Genomic DNA, 19,243 nt, shown 5'->3' with positions numbered 1-19,243 from the left:
TAAAATAAAACAAAATGGACTCCGAGGCCCCTGTCAGCTTGGAGATATGAGTGTGTATATTATCTTGGCTCACCAATTCAACCTATTTTTCCGTCGTGCTACTCGAAGGTGCCTCCGACCTTGCGTGTAATCCCAAAACAGCAGGGACCTTTGAGGTCTAGCTGGGATCACCAGTGTCTAGAAAGTGTCCAGTATACCATATGTATTTCTGGAATGCATGAATGAATCTGTCTCCTGAGAAGCCAGACTTCCAGCTCACAATATTAAACTAAGCCCCTTTTGTATTCGCAGACATGCTAAGAACAGCTTGGAAGGTATGTCACTATATTAAGGTATGTTGTTATTAATAGGAAACTGCCAAATAAGGTCTTTTGTTACTCAGCTTCTTTTCTTTTTTAAATTTTTTTTTTAACGTTTATTTATTTTTGAGACAGAGAGAGACAGAGCATGAACGGGGGAGGGTCAGAGAGAGGGAGACACAGGATCCGAAACAGGCTTCAGGCTCTGAGCCGTCAGCACAGAGCCCGACGCGGGGCTCGAACTCACGGACCGCGAGATCATGACCTGAGCTGAAGTCGGCCGCTTAACCGACTGAGCCACCCAGGTGCCCCACTCAGCTTCTTTTCTAAAGAAATAAGGGCTATGTGCTCTGTAGACAATTTGGCCCATACATAAGAAAAAATACAAAGGTCATGTCATAAGTTATCACCCAGCAGCAGTAAATATTCACATTTCAGTACATGTTTTGTGTTTTCTTTTCTAGCTCTTTCAGTTTTATTTTGTTTTCCAGGCCATCGGGGATTCATTTTTGTATTCACTCAATAAATTCTTGCAAATAGTTCCCTGGCAACATTTATCGAATAATAAAATATACAAATATCAGCTAAACACTGAACATGTATTCAGATCAATTCATCACCTCCTTCTACCTCTCCAAACATACTCCTTCCCATCAGCATCCACTCAGTGACCCAAGTCAGAATTCGAGAGGTTACCCTTCCATTTCCCAGTGCTCCGGACCATCCTTAAAATCTTCTTGGCAAGCAGAAGACCTGACTGTGGCCCTTCCTTAGTCTCCAAGCCTGTCTTCCCACACTCTTTCACCTTTCTCTCTAATACCAATATGGGCCAGATTGAACTCCTTCCGGCTCCCCCTTCCTGCTGCTACACCCTTCCTGGACCCTAGGCCTCTGCACCTGTTACTGGCTCCTTCCAGAACGCCCTTCACAATCCCTTCACTTAGTTACCCTAGGTTACCCTACCTTCAGGCCCCAGCTTAGATACCACTCCCACAACAAAAATCGTCCTTAACCCTCAAGGCTGAGTTAAGAATCTTTCTTCTTGTTCCTTGTGATGACTCCATTATACCAACAGGATGATTCAAATTTTTATAGTTTACCTTATCTGGCTTTCCTAGAGACGACAAGCATCTTGACATCTTGGGATTTATCCTATTCATCTCTGTATCTCCTAAACTTAGCACAGTGTGGAACAGAAGGAAGTGACTCGGAAATGTTCTTTGGGATAACTGAAACTCTCTTTTCTTCACTGATTCTTAATTCTACCTTTATGATATACTTAACGTGACATGCACTAGGATCTATTTCCTGATTCCATTTTGCTCAAGCTGTATCTGCTTAGCCTTACACCAGTATCACGTTATTTTAATGTATTATGGTTTTATGCTACATTTTAATAGCTAATAAGACACACCCTCCCACCCATTACTGCCGTGTTCTCATGTTTAGTCTGTTAGATTTTTTGGTTAACTCTTTATAAACTTACTTTGGTGTTTTACTGGTATTGCATCAGACCTAGAAGGGAAATTGTATCATCTGCAAATCATGCTTTTAGCTCTTGCTCTGAAAATTTTGTAGTTCTCATTTCTGTTACTTGGGTTACTGTGCTGGCTACACCTTCTGATAATAACAGATATGGTGGTGATGTCAGACATCCCTGGGAATGTCTCTTACTACCTAGATGTTATTAATATTTTAGGGTAAAAATTACTTAAGGAAGACTTAATACAGTACTAAGAAATAAAGCTATTTACAGGAAAAAAAAAAACCAGAACCTAATCTATCTAAGTGGTCTTTTCTATCCTAAAGGCTTTGATAGTCTCTCAGAAACAGAAAATAATAACTTAGCTTCCCCAAATGAAATATATAAGAGCTGCTAAGCTTCTCGTCCCGCTTCAGATTTATCTTTCATTCCACTGTTGACCTGCAGGAAGAAAACGTTGTATAACCCTGACAAGAATGGTTAATAGACATTGCACATTTTTTTTTCATGTTTTTCCTTTGTTCCATTTGGTTTCTTTTGTTTGGCTTCTGAGAGTGCAGGTTGCTGTTCAATTAGTCCATAGCCTTTCTGGAAAGTTGGAGCCCAACTCTCATTTCTTGTTTTTGAATAACTTACAAAGTCCAACTATCATTTGTGGACCTCTTGGTAAGTGCAGGAACCATGCTGTTTTGCAGGCATTGTCTCATTTAATGTTTTATCAATCAGCTTTCTCCAGACAACAAAACCAAAAGATATATAGAATATATATATGTATGTGTGTACAGGATATATGAGTATGTGTGTGGGTAGGACATATATGTGTGTATAAGATACATATATGTGTGTGTAAGATATATATGTAAAGGATGTGTATGTGTATGTCTATATATATGTATTCTTTATATACATATGATATACATATATCATACATATGTATATACATACATATACATATATACATATGTATATACATATATATGAGACGCCTATTATACATATACATGCATAATACACATATATATATAATAAAGAGATTTATTTTAAGAAATTGGCTTACGTGATCATAGTGACTGACAAGTTCAAAGTCAGTAGGGCAGCCTGTTAGGCTGGGAACTCAGACAGGATTTCTAGTTACAGTCTTGAGGGAGAATTTCTTCTTCAGTCTTTTTCCTCTAGAATTTCACTATCTGTAACAAGGACAAACCAAGCCACACTTTCCACATTTTGTTTGAAAATCTCTTCAGCCAAATATCCATATTTGTCGTTCACTTTCCATCCAACAACAGAACATAAGTCAGACATGTTCTCTGCCGATTTACAGGAAGGATTGCCTTTTCCCCTGGTGTCCAATGACGGGTTCCTCACTTCCTCTGAGACCTCATCAGAAACGCTTTAGTATTCATATTTCTAGCCACATTCTGTCCATAATTATATATATACATGTATGTATGTATGTATGTGTGTATGTATTATCTAAGACCATAGAAGCTTTCCCTACAGCCTTCTCTCTCTTTCTCTTTCTCTTTCTTTTTCTCTTTCTCTTTCTCTTTCTCTTTCTTTCTCCGGAGCCCACAGCTCCGGAAAGCCTACAGCTTTCTCTTTCTCTTTCTCTTTCTCTTTCTCTTTCTCTTTCTCTTTCTCTTTCTCCGGAGCCCACACAAGAATTGCCCTTAATGTTCATATTTCTACCAACAATCTCTTCAGAGCAACCTGGATTTTTATAATCGAGCACCTCAAAATTCTTCTAGAGTACGCTCATGACCCAATTCCAAAGCTACCTCCATATTTTTAAGCATTGGTTACAGCAGCACTATACTTCCTGATATGGAAATCTGTATTGGTTTCCTCAGGCTTCCCGAATGAAATATTGCAAACTGGGTGACTTAAAGCAACACAAATTTATTCTCTCACAATCTTGGAGGCAAGAAATCCAAAGTCAGGGGGCTGGCAGGGCCATGCACTTTCCGGAACTATCTGTCCTTGCTGCTTCCACCTTCTGGGCACATCAGGCATTACTTGGCTTGAGGCAACATCATGACAATCTCTGCCTCTATCTCTTCATGGCCATTTTCTCTCCGTGCCCAAGTGACTCTGTGTCTCTACATGGTATTCTGTCTATGTCTGTGTCCGAATATCCCTCTCTTTATAAGGACACCAATCATAATTATATTAGCCCCCCCCCCAGATGACCTCATCTTAACTTGATTAAATCCATAAAGACCCCATTTGCAAATAAGGTCGCATCCACAGGTACCTGAAATTAGGATACCAACACATCTTTTGGAGGCATGATTCAACACATAACAACTTTATTCTTACCTCCAATTTTTGAAGCCAGTATTATTCTCACTTTCAAATGTAAACGCCCAGCCTCAGACAAAAGAAGTTGCACCAAGTCATGCCATTTGTGAATCATAGCACTGTAACCCACTCCCAGGTGTGACTCCCTCTAAGCCCATATCCTACCTTATTGTGTGCGAAACTGTTAATCCAACATGACAGCGCCATTCAAGGTCCTCCTTGAAAATAAGCAAAATCTTATGCTGACAATTTAGGTACCTGCAGTGTTTGAAAGCGTATTAAGGAGGGCAAGAGAACCAGGATCGAGAGGAAAATTTCCGAGAGAACAATAGAGCCACTTCGGAGGGCTCACAGCCCTTGAGGGACACCTCCCAGATCACACCGTGGCACTGCTGAAGAGAGATGCTGCTGTGACCATTGCTGGGCACAGACACCCGAGCCCATGCCATTGACCCTGGGCTCAGACATTATGCCTCGCATCCCTGCTACTGCTATCTCTAGAAACTGGATAAGGTTGCCGACTCCATGGCCAGAATAGATGCCAATTTGGAGTTTGACATGTGTGTCTGACTAAGCCAGGGTCACAAGCTTCGGCCCAGGCATGAGGGCTATTGGTAAAGCAAGTTTCTGACTTCTATCTTAGAGAAACATGGATATATAAATAGAGGGAATCCTCAAACATAGGAAGGATGTTCAGCGGTGCTGAGTGGCTAAAACATGGCAGACGCCCACCTCAGGGGCCAAGTAAAACTCCGATTCTCCCCATCCCCCTGCATCCGAGCCTTCAAGCTCTACGACTAACAGTCATCCTGGATCCTTCCTTCCATTATTCTCTACATCTACTCTATCATCAATCCTCTCCCCTCTATCTCTGAAATATATCCTAGAATGTATCCCTTCTATGCATCAGTAATACCCTATCCCAAGCCACCAACATCCTACACCTTGACCATGTACTACAACAGCTTCCCAGCTGGCACTCTGGCTTCTACTCTCATACCTGTATCATCTGATCTTCACACAGAAAACAGACTGGTCTTCCAAAAGCACACACTGGATCAGTTACTACTCTGCCTCAAAGCCCTCTTAAGGCTCCTACCTTGGTGTGCAAGGTGCTACATAATCTGGTCCCTGCCCCACATCTAACCTCCCCTCATATCACTATACCTTCCCTCGCTCAGCTCCAGCCATGACCACACCAGGATTCTTTCCTGTCCTGGGGCACAACAGGTTCCTTCCAACTGCAGGACGCTTGTACTTGCTTCTTCTCTTTGATGGCTCCTTTTGGCCTTTCAGATCTCAGCTCAAATGTCACCTCTTCTGAGAAATCCCATTCTAAAGTAGTCCCTCTGTCATTCTGTATCATACCCTCAGTGTCATCTTTAATAGCATTTGTAATTATATGACAGTATATCATTTCTCATTTATTGACTATCTCTCCTCAGTCAACAAGTCACCAGATTGCAAGTCCATCCATTTTATCTGCCTCTGTGTTCCCAGTGCCTGGCACAGATTAGGGACTTGGGATACATAGATTATATTTCCTTATTTTATTAAGTTTGTATAAATATCTTATAGACTGAGTATGTGCATGTGTGTGTATAACATACATATATATATGTTAAATTAGATCACATGTATATCACGTGTGTGTGTGTGTGTGTGTGTATGTCAAATAAGATCACAGATCAAATCAATTACACAAGCTAAGGACTTTACAATCAGAGAAAGATGAAATCACTGAGCTCTACGATGGCCAAAAAGGTTTCCAATGAAGCACTGAAACCCGAGCTTAGCTTCAAGGAATGGGTAAGATTTGGACTTTCAATTCCCTAGTAGAATCCTGAACAAATAGAAAGCATGACAGAAAAAGATGATGTCATATACAGATGTCAAATAAGCATGTGAAAAGATGTTCCATATCATACATCATCGGGGAAATGCAAATTAAAATGAGATACCGTTTTACGAGGCACACCTATTAGAATGGCTCAAATCCAAAACACTGACAACATCAAATGTTGACAAGCATGTGGAGCCACGGGAACACTCATTCGCTGCTGGTGGGAATGCAAAATGGCACAGTCACTTTGGAAGGCAGTTTGGCAGTTTCATACAAAACTAAGCATATTCTTACCATTTGATCCGACAGTTGCACCGTTTGGTATTTACCCAAAGGAGCTGACAGCTTATTTCCACATAAAAACCTGCACACGGATGTTTATGGCAGCTTTATTCGTGACTGCCAAAACTTGGAAGCCACCAAGATGTCCTTCAGTAAGTGAATGGATAAATAACTGGCACATCCAGGCAATGGAATATCATTCATCGCTAAGAAGTAACGGGCTAGCAAGCTACGAAACGACATGGAAGAAGCTTCAATGCATATTACTAAGTGAAAGAAGCCCATCCGGAAAGCACTGTATGATTCCAGCTATATGCTATTCTGGAAAAGGCAAAACTATGGAGACAGTAAAAAAGATCAGTGGCTGCCAGGGGTTGGGGGAAGGAAGGAATGAGTAGATGAGGCACGGAGGATTGTTAAGGCAGCAGAAATATTCGATATGAAACTATAATGATGGATACATGCCATTTTACATCTATTCAAGCTCATACAATGTACAACACCAAGGATGAACCCTAATATAAACTACGTCTTTGGGTGATTCTGATGTGTCAGCGCGGGTTCATCAGTTTTAGCAGATGTGCAGCTGGTGGGAGATGTGGATAGTGGGGGAGACTATGCATGCGTAGGGGCAAGGAATCTATGGTAATTCCCCGTACCCCCTGCTCAGTTTTGCTGTGGACCCAAAACTGCTCTAAAAAAATAAAGTTTATTTTACAAAAAAGAAAGATAAATCAGAAAATTCCAGAAGTGTCGTGGGGAACCACAGTGGGGAAGCCAAAGGCTGGGAGGGACGAAACGGGAACACAGTCAACACAGGGGTGACCATTACCGGTATACAACTGGACTCAAGGCCAATCCTTCTAGAATATGTTCTCATCTGCCAAGATCATTTGCAAGTTCTCAGTGGCAGTCATGTGATAACATATCCTATCGAGGAGGGACCTCCAACTCTTTTGAACATCTCATCAGGCTGGGAGCTGGAATTGATGGTCACAGCACCAGGGAAAATGCATAAGTAACAGAAAGATACAGAAACCGAGGGATAAGGCAAGTGAATCCAGAAGCCTACGAGGCAGAATTGGGTTGAGAAGCACACAGATGAGAAGTGACAGGCCCATAAGCCCAAAAGGGGTAAAAACAGAGGCAGATCTCCAGGAAAGAGGGATGGCCTGGGACCTCTAAGGGGCACAGTGGAATAACTCCCGTGTGACAGCCATGCCCACCTTACCCCCTGCTTACCTTTGAAAGCCCAGTTCCCGGAGCTTGGAAAAAAGGAAGCAACAATTTGCATTAGCAAGCCGAGGAAGAAATAAATCTTTTTACTGCTATAGTCCCTCCATATTAATTAAACTAGTAGTTAGATGCAAGCATCTCCCCAAATTGCATGCTAATCTTCTTCCAACAGCACTTAATGACTGCAAGTGGCACATTAAAAAGGCAAGGCAACTAGCTTGCAGACATTTCTGTATTTTTCCACAGTCAGCAAGTTTGGGAAGCTGGATGTCTCTTCTCGGGAAGCTGGAGGATGGGTTTATTAAGAAACTTACAAACTAAGAATTCTTGCCTCAGAACAATCACCCATGAATTTCTTACAGAGTTGATGTAAATTACCTGCCTGCAGGTGATCTCCCCTCCGGACATTCCGTTTCCTTGGTCTTCCTACAGCTATAACTCACTACGGACCATGTTTCCTCCCGGCTGTTCCCCCTTCTGCCCTCCACGATTTCCTATCCCGATGTGCTAAAGAAATGCAGACTGGAGTAAATAACAGTCTGAAGAAAGAAGCAGGCCGTTAGCCCCATATTGTGTGTCTCCGAGGGAATGACGTGCCTCTAACTGTGAATAAGTCCTTGTCTCCTATTTCAGGGGCGTTCTGTATCATGAACATGGGACCTGTGCCAGGCAGAAGGCACATGCTGTGGGCAGCTGGTGAGGTCCACTTGGAGACGGAGGGAGGTCGACACTGGGGGGAGGGGCCTGTCTCCAAACAGGTGGCTCTGGGCAGGCCAGTAAGGTGAATCATGAACTTGCATCTGTTGTTCTGGAAAACTTGCATATGAAAGCTTACAGATTTAACCAAAAAAAAAAAAAAAAAAAGGTGTGAAAAGAATACAAGAACAGGGGAGAGATGGAGAATTATTCTTTCCATGTTGCAAATCACATGCCCTTTTTAATCTACCAGGGAGCACTGAATAAGTGAAATTGAAATATCCCCATACCTCCACTCAGAGACCAGCGGCTGTTTTTCCATAGTCATTTAGCTACACGATCACTGCAATCCTGACTGCCCCACCCCTCACGGGGGTGAACCCTTCAAAGGAGTCCTCAGCCCAGAGTGCAAGCATCAACCTCCCCCTCATTTCAAGTAAGAACTACAAGGCCAGGAGTGGAACAATAGAAATTCATAGCGGGGGAACTCTTCCATCGCACCTAGAATCTTCTCCCCAGAGAGAAAGTTATGAAAGTTTGATGTCCTTGACAAGTTGGGGGGGGGGCATGCGGTGCTGCTTTTTGAGGCGGGAACAAATCACCACCTCCCACGGTAATGATAGGCCTTTCCCTGGAAGTGGAGAAAGACTCACGGAAAGAAAGCCATCGGCGGAGTGGGCGAGAAAGAGTGACTCAGGTATTGTGTTTTCTGTACTTTGTCAAGAAATGCATCAGTCTGCTGATGGAGCTGAGTTAGTTGTATTACGGAAAGCATGGTTTTGGCCAATACCGGCACTGGCTGTCGTTTGTCAAGGGTCTACAATGTAACGGGTGTGGTGCATCTATTAGCTCTGATGCTCGTCAATAGAGCATTTCCTATTTTTTCATGTGCTACGCACTTTCCAACTTTATTGACAGGTAACCTGCACCCCGAGCGAGTAATTCACCTAAGATTACACCCTCTAAACTACCTGCCCACCATTCTGAGACCTGTGGTAAAAGGTAGATCGGGCAAACTAAAACTCCAATCCAAAGAAGCCCGCTAATCTCATTTTCTGCAGGTGGCTGAGACCTAGCAGACAGGAATGCATTGCACTTCCCCAGAGGTAAAATATGCAGGACTAATTTAAGGGATAATGAACAGATCAAGTTAAACAGTGTAACCTCACGATGCGAGAGCCAACAACAGCGGTTGAGAAGAGTCACAGAGAACAGAAGAGAGTCAAAGCAAGTCTACACAAATGGAGAGCTCTGCATTCAGACCCCATCCAGAAGGTACTCTTCCTTCGAAAAATAGGCACTAAACCTTCCCAGAGCTTCAGCAATTCGCTGGCGACAAGGAAGACCCACGGTACTGGGCAATGCATAGATGCCTCTCTCGTGTATCTGGTAAGTTCCTGAGTGAAGAAGTCTCGCACAACAGAGGGGAAGAAGTAAGCCTTTTACAGTGGAGTGGATACACACGCTGTGAATACCGAACTCTGCAAGTTCAGACCATTCTGTGTTCTCTGCAATCATCCCAACGTCAGGGCAGGAGTCACACGACAGCAATGGAAACATAGAGGAGGAATCAACAGAACATAGACAACAAAGGAAGAGAAACAGAGTCCAGTGAGACCCTCAGTCAGGTATGATTAAACGTATTCACTAATTACTCAAAGGTAAGCGCTTCTGGGGCTCCTGGGTGGCTCCATCATTTGAGCGCCCAGCTCTTGATTTCGGCTCAGGTCATGATCTCCCAATTCGCGAGTTCAAGCCCCGCCTCGGGCTCTGTGCTGACAGCTCAGAGCCTGGACCCTGTTTCCGATTCTGTGTCTCCCTCTCTCTCTGCCCCTCCCCTGTTCATGCTCTGTCTCTCTCTGTCTCAAAAATAAATAAACGTTGAAAAAAAAAATACTAAAAAAAAGAAATGGTATTATGTTTTATAACTTGTCCTGCTATTTGCCATTTCTTCTTTGTTTCTTTCTTTTTTCTTTTTTTTACTAAGCACTGCTTCTAAGATCTGTGTATGTAACCACACAGCTGATGATTTCACTATCTCTGAGTAAGGCATAGGATCCTACAGAAGGCGTTCTCCTCATTTCACTCACCCACCCCACTAGTGATGAACAACCAGATGGCTCACTTCCACCAATATCTTTATACAGCTCTGCTGTGAACCTGTGAGTGTTTCTGGAGCAAACACCGAGCAGGGGTATTTCGGATCTTCCAGTATATTCCTACGGCCTTTCCGTGAGTCCTGCCAGAGCACCTTCCAATCGGCTGATTCAATTTGCACTCCCACCAGAAGCGCTTCTTTTCTTGTTTCCCTACCTCTCATCGACTCTTTGCATTGTGTGATTTGTCCACTTTGGCCTAGCTTTTGCATCTTGTGTATTATTTCATCATTTCCATTTGCGGTGACCGGAGTACTCCTGAGACTGATCGTTTCCTCCCAGGCTTGTGAGCCAAATTCATATTGTTCTTGGAATTACCTGGTGTTCTTTGACCTGCCCGTCTGGGGGGAGTTTCTGTCCTTTTCTTCCTGATTTGTCTGGAGTTCCTTTATGTTCTAGATATTAATGCCTTGTCAGTTTCAAACACGGTGAATATCTTCTCCCACTCTGTCACCTGTCTGTTAACTTCTTCGATGGTGTCTCCTGTCATCTTTCTGAAGTTCTGAATTTTAAGAAATCTTCAAATATCACTGTAATTATATTTTACAGCAAGATGAATCCTAACAATTACACTAGGGATTTAGTGTCCAGAGCAGCAGACTAGATAAGTATTTTAGAGCGAAGTCCTACCTAAACTTACTCCTGTCTGACTGCCACATTTCAAGAGTTCACCTAATTCACTTAATTTATTTCATGACTGATACTGGCCTGCCTCCATTTCCCTAAGACAAACTGTCTTGAAACCACAGATAAATTAAGCCCACAGTTTACTGCCCACTCCATCTGTAAAAATTTCTCTCTGTCTCATCCACAACCCCCAACATAATAGGACAGACCCTGGCTCGGATGGTTCACCTTTCTTTCAGATATATTTTAGCTTTCATGATAACCAAACTTTGGAAACCACTGGGGCCACTTATTTTTAAAGTTTATTTATGTATTTTTGAGAGAGAGGCGCACGCACGCGCGAGCAAGGTGAGGGGCAGAGAGAGAGAGAGAGGGAGAGAGAGAATCCCAGCCCAGGCAGGCTAAGTGCTGAGCACGGAGCCCAACTCAGGGTTCGAACCCACGAACCATGAGATCATGGCCTGAGCCGAAATCAAGAGTAGGATGCTTAACCGTATGCCCCCCACTGTGGCCACTTTTGTATATCACTAGAATGTGCTTCTCTGCTCAAAAGTGCTTGCTTTATCAACCTGTCTGTATGGATGTGTCATTGATTCTGGACCTTCTAAAGTTAAGTGCACTGCAGTGCTCCCACACATTTCCTTAACCCAGCAAAGTCCCTTTAGGTTACAGGTGGATGTCAACCCTGTGTCTGCAACACCCCACCAACATACATGCTTTTCCCACCACATTGTGCTGCCTTTTTTCATCAAGGTTGACTTGAATGATTCAAGAGAAATTACGTAGCGCCTTATCACAGGAACTGCCATCTGGACCAGACCATTAAAAAGCATCAGTTAGGGGCGCCTGGGTGGCGCAGTCGGTTAAGCGTCCGACTTCAGCCAGGTCACGATCTCGCGGTCCGGGAGTTCAAGCCCCGCGTCAGGCTCTGGGCTGATGGCTCGGAGCCTGGAGCCTGTTTCTGATTCTGTGTCTCCCTCTCTCTCTGCCCCTCCCCCATTCATGCTCTGTCTCTCTCTGTCCCAAAAATAAATAAATGTTTAAAAAAAATAAAAAATAAAAAAAAAGCATCAGTTATAATAAACTACACAAAACTGTGCTAAAAATACCTCCAACCAGCAGGCATTCTCTTGGTGAGGTGACATGCGATGGCTCTACATGGCCTCTGCACACTCTATTCTCTTCTACTTCTTCCATCGCAAAATGTCGGCCTGCGATTTTGAGCCACACGGCGAAGGCTTATCACGTATCAAACAGTATATACCCCAGGACCCACCAGACCTTTTCCCTCGAGGAAGGAAACAGCACTGGGAGCTGGCCGGGCATTCGTAAGGTAGGCCGCGGTGTTCCCCTGTTGCGTATAAACGACTTCTCGGAATGTCAACATCAGACAGGCCGTTCTGTGACTGTGATAGATGAAGACACAAACAAGACCACTCCATGGTGATGTCTGAATACGGACAATACATTGCGGTAGACGTTAAGTCTAAAGTTCTCTTTTGGCGGGCCAAAGAGCGGACGCAGGATTAAGGCGAGAGATGGCTAATGTCCGGGAAAAAGACAAGACCCCTAATAAGGGTCCTCGCCCCATGTTAGTCCAGTTCAGAGGGCTTGCAGACATGATGGGCGTGTACAAAGAGGCAAAGAAACTGGGACTATTAACTTGGGGACGTGAGGGAAAAGGGGGGCTTTGAAGATATACAGGGTTTGAGGTCTGGGTCAATGTAAAACAAAATCTGGGCGCCAGGCAGATGGGTAGATGGTTGTTAACAGCAGACAGGAGGCGCCGTGCCTGTTTATGTCAGCTAGCCTAGGGGATGAGACCGATGGGGGGAATGACCTCAGGGTTAATAAGGCACCTCTTCTTTTGTTAACCATCTCCATTCTGGGCTGCTTTGCCTGTAGCACAGTGGTCCATAGTCCAATTTACCAATTTACCTAACCGGGCCCTATTCTCCTGTGAAAGCAGCTTTTCTGCTATAGTACTAAATTTGGGGTGTTTTCACCCTGAACATCTAATCTTGTCTATTTCATATACCTAGGTATTGAGCACCTTTGAACCGTTTCTATTTTAGGCCTTTGCCTCTCCCTCTCTATTCTGGGGGCTCTGCACCCCCTCTATTTTGGGGTGCCTTTGCACCTCCCTATTTCTGGAACCTTTGTTCCTCCCTATTCTCGGAGTGTCTTTGCACCCCCCTATTCTTGGAGTGCCCATCTGGTTTACCCAAACTCGAGTGTGAGCATTTTATGACTTTGTATTTCTTTATGCCTTGTTAACCCATTGGTGTAAGCCCGGGGGATTCCTAAGCTTATCCCCCACAATACATGAATATTTTCCAAATCACAAAATAGCCAACATCCCAACTTGTTCAACTGCAGGTCGGCTTCTGGTGGTCTTTTGCTGGAGGACATTGCCAATTCCATGAAACTCATGAAATAACATTCAGCACAGTGAGAAAATCATAGACCAGAACTGTTTGTTTGTTAGCTTTATTACCTTGAAAATGGTACTTAATTTCTCCAAATACCATATTTTTTATCCACAAATTAGCATAACTGAGATTATTCCAAAAACCTGCGCAAATAGACCTCATAGGGTTTTTGTGATTGGGGCTTCCATGGGCAGCCAAGCAGGTTGTGCACTGCATAACTCCAGAGGACACCATTCGCATGGACCTGGAATTGTTCACATGGCACTCTTGGTCATGAAACAATGTATGTCAAGTTCTCAGTGCCAATGAGCATTGTCCTGAGTATCAATGTTGCTCTTCTAATTGAGCAAGGGGCTATTTAACATGGTGTGATTAGATCAGCAAGGTCAACTCAAAAACGGTGCCAAGAACACCACCTGTTCTAGATCATGCCTGGTAGGCTATGAAATGCCCAGCATCTCACCATCCCACACTTATGTGATAAAAGCTGATGCCTTCTCCTGGGGGATCGTAGGCTTCAGGAATAATAGCAATGGTATGACATCAGTCTATAAACTTCCCTCATTCTTGGGGCGCCTGGGTGGCTCAGTCGCTTAAGCATCCGACTTCGGCTCAGGTCATGATCTCACGGTTCGTGAATTCGAGCCCCATATCGGGCTCTGTGCTGACAGCTCAGAGCCTGGAGCCTGTTTCGGATTCTGTGTCTCCCTCTGTCTCTGCCCCTCCCCTGCTTGTGCCCTGTCTCTCAAAAAATGAATAAACATTAAAAAATTAAAAGAAAAAAACTTTCCTCATTCTTGGTTTATGTCTCTTGATCCTCACAATACCTTGTCAACATAAGTATTTAGAGAATATTCTTAGGACATCTATTGTACAGATGATAGAAATCTGTTCAGAGAGGTACAGTGACTCATCCAAAGACAAACATCAACTATATGACAGGGGCAAGAATACTGACTTAGATCTTTTTTTTTTTTTAATTTCTTTTTTAATGTTTATTTCTTTTTGAGAGACAGAGCATGAGCAGGGGAGGGGCAGAGAGAGAAGGAGACACAGAATCTGAAGCAGGCTCCGGGCTCTGAGCTGTCAGCCCAGAGCCCGACGCGGGGGCTCGAACCCACAAACCGCGAGATCATGACCTGAGCTGAAGTCGGACGCTTGACCAGCTGAGCCACCCAAGGTGCCCCTGACCTAGATCTTCTGACGCCAAATCCAGCGTTCATTCCAACCACACACACTGTCAGTACTAAGAAAATCTGACTGCAGGTACCAAGCGCGTGAGATGTCATAGGCTCGTGGGGAAAGAGCAAACCCAAACTATCTGCTCTGTGTCCTCCCAGCAAATGAAGAGCGCCCTGACCCACCGTGAGAGGTCATTTGGGGTGCTGGTGTAACATTTCTAAAATGGACTAGGTCGGTTGCCTTTCAGCTCTGATATGTGAAGCTTTGATGGTGCCGTAATGAACAAAATCACATAAATGGCACATTTAGTACCGTCACTGATAGCATCTCTTCTTCTGGTATGCTTCTTTGATTTTCCAATTATCAGTCAATTTTCTCCAGACTCTATTTTCAAAGGGGGGGAGGAAGGCTCAGAAAGACCGAGCACCTGCTAGAGAAAGCAGAGTACTACAGGCCTAAGAGGAATTCTCTCATTCGATTCCCACGGCAACTCTGTGGACTAAGTGATGCTTCTCCCATTTACTGCATAAGGAACTGAGGCTCCAAGACAGTGGGTAACTCAGTCAAGCTCTCAAGGTGACTGAAGGAGGCAGGATGTGTATCTCCAAATTCCAGGTGCGTTCCATTTACTTTGCCAAACATATGAAGGAGTCAAAACATGTTCCCTGGTCTGGAAGGGAGTGCAGGGAGCTGATAATGATACATTGTGTTACCTCTTCCTCTTCGAAATACCTCTCCCAAAGATGTATTCACCTTCCAGCAGCTTTCCATGCCATCACTAAAAATAATGGCTAGTGACATGAATGGCCAGCAGACCAGTGGGAAAGGCAATTAGAGACCCTGAAACAGAACCGGACAGCAAAGCTGCTTCTAGATTCTTAACCCTCAGAAATTAGGTGAGATAATAAATGTTTGTTGTTGTAAGCTGCTTAATTTGAGACCATATGTCACCCAGCAATAGATAACAAATACAAAGGGCCTAGGAAGGCTAAGTGACTTGCCCAATATCACGCGCAGATTAGCAACAAAGGAAGGACTAAATGTCAGACCTCTTCACTTCGGTGCAGTGGTGTTTTTTACTTCCGCACATTGCCCCAACAGAATGCCCATTCCCCACCTTACAGAAAACATTTCCATTCATTAAGACACAAGATCTTCTCAAAACTGCTGGGGGAAACAAAAGGCTCATGATGCAAGGTGTGGTCAGGATTAAGGAAAAAATGGAGAGAGGGTTAAAAAAGGAAAGACAGCTTTGTTTTGCAATTGTCTCTGGTTTGCATTCTCTGACGCTGAGTCCATTTGTCAGGACAAAGAACAGATGGAGCCCCATTAGAGTAATGCATTCAGAGATCAAGAAAAGAACCCCCCTTCACCACCACCCCCCCATCAGAAGGTCCTGGAACAATGGCCGGCTACTAATGAATTTAATTATTCAAAGCAACTCACAACTTGATGGAAGAACAGCATTCTTAGAAAACTCATTTGCTGATTACATATCAATCCCCAGATCCTTGAAATATAGCGTGGTGGGTTTTTTTTTGGGGGGGGGTGTTTTTTGTTGTTGTTGTTGTTTTGGGGGTTTTTTTTGGTTTTTTTTTTGCGGACCCATTAGTCAAGCCTCAATTAGCAGTACAGCCATCCACATTCGGTCCTGGTTTAATTTGGCAGGGTCTTAAAAAGGAGTAATTCTATTAGATATTCCATTTGTAAATCACATGATGGAATTTACTCGCAAGAACGAAAGGCAGCTAGACGCAACTGAGACCATATTAAAAGTCTTTTGCCGATAGCTATTACTAGGAGCCTTGCTTTCATTGCAGACACATTGAGAAATGCAAACCGGTATCTGTCTTTACAGAATGCAACATTACCGTGTGGCTATTTTTTAGAAGAGATGGGGCAGTAACCAGGAGTATTTAGACGATATAAATTCTCATCTGCAAAATGTCTGCCTAGAAATTATTGATTTTGCCTTCCCCGAATAGCCTATTAAAGGGAAACATTTTTCTAATGCTTTCCAGGGGGCCTGCAGGAAATCATTACCAGTGGGGACTGTTGTTTTATGAGTCTTTGGAATGGAAACTTTCAATAGGAACATGAAATGTGAAAAGGAAGGATGTGATGGGCAGACTCCTGCCCGGGAGCTGGCTTTTATTCATTTTGCCTCCCCTCTAGTTTATTTCTGCGGGAATTAAGCCCACGGTGTCATTCTGGGAACCCATCCTCTGGCTCCTCCTCCTGCAGGAAATTTTTATAAAGTCGAACGGGGGATTTAACTCCTCCTTATCTGAGCTCCACCCCCACCTCTCCCCATAAGCCCACCCCGTCCCATCACCAGTGTTTCACCGGGGGTCCCCACGCTCAGGTGAGCAGGCTAAAGCAGGACATACGCAGGGTCCCGGCGGCAGCACAAAAGCTGGCCGGGTGAGATGGGCAGCTGAGGGTAGGAACGGTGGGGGAAACCTGGCTGCAGAGACAGTCTGGGGCAGGTGGGTGGGACAAAGGCGTGGCGAAGCTGGAAATGGTTCAGGCCCGCACAGCAGTACCCTCGCTCGACACAAGGGATTCCCCCGGTACCTTTCCGACTCTTCAAATGAGAAAGCGCAGCGCTAGTAATGAGGGTACTGATGACAAAGGTGAGGAGGATGAAAGCTGCTATGCTCTACTGAGCACTGGCTGTGAGCACCTGACCCCTCATTGGCTCCTTAGAAGAGCTCAAGGAGGTAGACGCGCCAGGACCCCCAATCTCCAAGGAGGGGGTTAGTTTGCCCTTGGTCATGCCCTTACAAATGGCAGCACGGGGATTCAAATCCAAGTGCAATGGATTCCAAGCCCTCATTCTTAAGCCATTGACCTCTGGAGGGGCCATACTTGGCCTGCTTTGCTTTTGCTCACAGCCAAGTTCTTTTTTTTTTTTCCAACATTTATTTATTTTGGGGACAGAGAGAGACAGAGCATGAACGGGGGAGGGGCAGAGAGAGAGGGAGACACAGCATCGGAAACAGGCTCCAGGCTCCGAGCCATCAGCCCAGAGCCTGACGCGGGGCTCGAACTCACGGACCGCGAGATCGTGACCTGGCTGAAGTCGGACGCTTAACCGACTGCGCCACCCAGGCGCCCCTAAGTTCTTCTAAGCACAGGCATCCTCCTGCACCTTGAGGCCCGCAGGGGAGCTTAGTGCTGTGTGTTAGTGAGTCCTCTCAGCAGACGTGAGACACAGCCAGAAGGAACGTATCTCGGTCAGTATGCAATTGCAGAGCCTCTACTCTGTGTCAGAAACTGTGTTGTGGCATATGCAATGGAAATAAGGAGCAAGGGCACTAGGGCAGTGAGGAGACGGGCAATAAATCAGTTGTCACGAAAATAAGGCAAATTGGGATAGGGCTGTGGAAGACACATACTGAATGCCCATGAAGGGCTGTAACAGGGATATAATTGATATGAAGGAGAGGGGAGACAGAGAGGTCTCTCTGAGAAATGTACGATCGATCGGCAGGAGTTAGGAGTTAACCCGGAAGGGCAGGAGGAAAGGAACAGCATGCATGGAGGGTCTGAGGAGAGCAGGGCATTCAAAGAACCGAAAGAAGGTCCCTGTGGCTGGCGCATAATGAAAGAGAGTACGGAGAACGGCAGTCGGTGTGACTGGGGAGAGAGCAAGGACGGATCCCTTGGGGTCTTATGGGATTCTTGGTATCCTCCCGGAGGAAATAGAACGCTCTTGAAAAGTCCTGGTGTGGGAAAGACACTGGTACTGCGTGCCTTGTTAAAAGCTCACAGGGGCTGCTCTAAGGGGTGGGACTGAGCCAAGGGTCATTAAGAGCCTATCGTAGTCATGTAACAGAGACCTACCTGGTGGGCGTTTGGACTGGAGATGGTGAAAATGAAGAGGTCAAAACCTACTCTATTTGGTTCCATGGAAGGAAAGGACGTGCGTACTTTTCCTGGGGCTTCCATAATAAATTACCAAAACCTGGTGGCTTCCCACAACAGCGGTTGTTTCTTTCACAGTTGGGGAGGCTAGCCTTGCAAAATGTGTCAGTGGGTCTATGGCCCCTGCAAAGTTTCTAGGAAAGGATCTTTCCTCTTCGTAGCTTCTGATAGCCCCAGCATTCCCCGGGTGTAGAAGAGTCACTCCATTCTCTGTCTCCTTCTTCCCTTTTTGTCTCCCTCTGAGTCTCGGTGTCCAAGTCTGCCTTTCTTTTTCTCACAGAGACACGAGTCGTTGGATTTAGGTCCACCCGAACCCATTATGACCTCATCTTGGTTATGTTAGCGAAGATACTATTTCTGAAGAAGGTCACATTGATAGGTATCGGGGGTTAGAACTTGAACTTATCCTCTGGGGGCGGCGGGAGCGGGGGAGGGGGACACAACCCAACCCACTACAGGCAGTAAAGATGTCAGGTGTAACTTCTGAGTTTCTATCAGGAGCAATTTAGTCAATGGAGGCACTCAACTCAACTCAACTGGAAAGAATGAAGGAGAAGCAAGTTTGGGTCCAGTTTAGAGAAGGTTACCTAGAGAACACCAATGAGTGCAGATGTCAAGTCGATGGCTGATATGAAGGGATGAAGCAGAGAAGTTTGGGATAGAAATAAATACTCAAATTCAAAAAGAATCAATAAGATTGTCAGGAAGAGACTGTAATACGCCTGCTTCGGATTCTGTGTCTCCCTCTCTCTCTGACCCTCCCCCGTTCATGCTCT

Source organism: Herpailurus yagouaroundi, unplaced genomic scaffold (assembly GCF_014898765.1).
Source record: "Herpailurus yagouaroundi ecotype Mexico unplaced genomic scaffold, PumYag 181, whole genome shotgun sequence".
Classification (NCBI taxonomy): Eukaryota; Metazoa; Chordata; class Mammalia; order Carnivora; family Felidae; genus Herpailurus; species Herpailurus yagouaroundi.
The sequence above is the reverse complement of the archived record's forward strand: the minus strand, read 5'-3'. Positions refer to the sequence as shown.